This window comes from Falco naumanni, chromosome 2 (assembly GCF_017639655.2).
Source record: "Falco naumanni isolate bFalNau1 chromosome 2, bFalNau1.pat, whole genome shotgun sequence".
NCBI classification, from domain to species: Eukaryota; Metazoa; Chordata; class Aves; order Falconiformes; family Falconidae; genus Falco; species Falco naumanni.
In genome coordinates this window covers 34514483-34517547 of record NC_054055.1, presented here as the reverse complement: position 1 = coordinate 34517547, position 3065 = coordinate 34514483, and positions in this window count along the sequence as shown.

Here is a 3065-nt window from a genome sequence, read left to right as displayed (position 1 = left end):
CTGTATAATAAACTTTTCTTGTTAATGTTAATACTGTTTTCTTACAAAATATATTTCTAAAAAAATCAACTTTGTGATTTCTTTATTTTCCTGTGTCCCTGTATTTCTTGTGCAGCTTCAATCATTTTGTTGAGACTTCAGAACATACAGGCTGAGTATGGTGTAATTCAAAGTGAGGCACAAATTGCTATTTTGAGACAATTACAGTGAATTTTATGAAGCTTTGATTTGGCTCCAAACATGCATCCACCACTTTAAAGTGGAGTTACATCATCAGGGATTGGAAATTTAGCTGGAAATTAGGACTTCCCATTTCTGTTTTACACCAAACAGTTGTCAGTTCAAGACCGGGTATGACTGAGGAATCTGGGGGTTTTCTTTCAAAATTTCAAGAGCTACAGGTCACATCAATCATATTTTTTCCACTGTAGAGATGTCCAGTGGCAGGCTGGGAGAAAAATATCTGCTCTGTTTCTGTTCTGGGGGTTAAGCCCTGCCCTGCGGGGAGGTAGACCGGGGTTTGAATGATTTGAAAGCTGAGTTAGACTTGGTGCTTAGGATTTAACCTTAGCAAATGGGCTGCCCGTGGGTGGTGTTACGTGAAGGAGAGGAACCACCAGTGTTAAATGTTATCTGAGTGGCCGCGGCTGTGGGCTGTGAGTGTGTGCTAGGTAAGGTCACAGCATGGGCAGCGTGTGTTGAGCCCCTGGGTTGGTTACCTGTGCATCCAAACCCACCGGAGCTTAAAAGAGGGCTTCTGTGCCTCAGCTTAGCAGCACACCTGTAGGCACCAGAATTTCACAAAGCAATACAGGGCTTTAAATTTTCCTTGGGTGCTGACTTGTGAGGCCTAAAAGATTTTGGGGTTGTGGTGGGTTTTGGGTGTTTTTGCTTTTGTTTTGCCTAAGCATCCTCTGAATGCAAAATTGTCTGGCTATGTGATGAACTAGGTGGGAGGGATGTGGTAAAATAGTCCTTGTGGGGCTGTATAAATTGCCATGGGGTTTATAATTAGAAACCGAGCTCTGGCTAGTCTCGCTCACTGCAACATAGAAAGCAAATGGAAGGTCCTGTTCTGCCTGTCTTGCCGTGGCCCTTGTCCCTTCTCACCTTTACATGCATTTAAAGGGAAGCCAGAGGCTCCGTGTGGAGCTGTTAGTACAGTTTGATCTTGCTCTTTACATCAGATATCTGAGCAGCCACAGATTGAAAAGCTTCAGTAGCGTCATTTAAGGCAGCCTGGGCCCATATGCCAAGGTGATAAAGTAAAACTACCTGCTGTAGCACTGACCTTCCTAAAACCAAGCCTTCCCCGGGAAGTGTCTGTTCTGTCTGCTTCATTTATTTGATTGCTTCGTCAGGACACAATTAATGAAGAGAGCAGACTAATCAGTTAAGAGAGTTACCTTGAGAAGAAGGTAATGCTTTCTTGGCTAAGAAAGGTACATGTGACTCCTGGTTTGTAATCTTCAGAAGATAATTTTGGTCTGTGGATAGAGGATGATTATTGGCTGAAATTTGAAGTTAAAAAAATCTTACTTGGCAGTGGTTTATTTGGAATTCAGTGTGTTTGCGTGCATGTAAACATCTGTATATTCTTACTGTGTTCTTGCTAAAAAAGTAAATTTCATGTATGGGGTTACGATTGCATATTTTGGCACCTGGGTACTCCCCCCTCCGCCTTCCCAAGCTCTTTCCAGCCAGTGAGTGTTTCTTTTTCTGTCTATCCCACTTCCTTTTCTCTGGCTCCTTCCAGCTGCCAGTGTCTCCTGCTCACCCCACTCTCACTGACTTACAGCTCTTTATTCCTGGTGGTGGTGACAGCCTTGGGTCAGATCTAAGCATATATCCCCTTATTTGGCCCACTTTCAGGTGGCTTTGCCATGTCTTTGGGTGGAAAACAAGAAGAATTATGTTTGTCAAAAGATTTCTGAAGCATTGACGCAAAGGCTGAGCTGGATAGGGAGAAAGAGAAGCTGTTGGGGAATAGGGAACCAGCAGACTGGACACACAAAGCAGCCCATTCTGTCCTTTGGTTTGATGCACCAGCTTTGGAGGGCTCCAGACAATTATTGTGTGCTTATACTTTTGCTGTGACGAAATTAGTCTCCAGCAAAACTTCACAGACGTGACCATATGCAGCATTTTGCTGCAGTGATTTGCAAAAACTCATGCCTAAACCAGAAAGTGTTCTTACATGTGTATGCAGGCAATTTCTTGTTCTTTCTCCCTGTCTGTATTGGTGTCTTGTCCGGTGTTTCCTGGTTGCAAGTATTTGAGATCATAACCTGTGGACTTTGCCAACTGTTGGTGAGTGCGCTGGGGTCTGACTGTCTAGATCCCATACCTTTGTGTAACGTTACCATTTGTGATGCGACTAGCTCCAAAGCAAAGCTCAGTCATGAAAAGCTGAGAAACCCGTGTCACCTTGAGGTGGTTTAAATCAAATTTCAGAGATTTCTAGGTAACTTCAGTTGTTTCTTTTTTCTGCTTTTTTTAGCCTTAAGTCTGCATGTGCTGGGGTTTTTAGCTGGGTTTCCAAGGAAGTATTTGTGCTGGAGTGGAGGTGAGGAGCTGGATGTCTTTGATTTATTGCCGTCTGTTCACAATCCATTTTATGAAGTTTAGGGAGGGCATATTTTCCTGCCATTTGTTCAGCGTTTGAGCCATGTGCTCTCTACCGCCTGCCCTCTTGTGTAAGACACGTTGCTTTTCCCCAGACCACGCATCACCAAACTCCAATCAATTTATGTTTGGCTATAGCAGGAGACGAGCAGGAACTCCAATTGGTTTCAGCTGCTTACGTGCTGCAAGTCACAAAATTACAGATTCATTTTTCCAACCTTCTGGTTCTTGATTCATTCGCTGCGTGAGAGATCACTGGTTCTTCTTTTAGCAGAGGGTGCCAGAATCCTTCTTTGACCGCTGAGCTCACATTTTAGGTGTTGTCATGTATTCATAGCCATGTTGTAACTGCTGCCTCATCCCTTCATCGGTTCCTAAATCTACTACCAGATGTGAGCAAAGCTGCCTGGTGGGCTGTTTTGGGGACCCTGACTCCATAA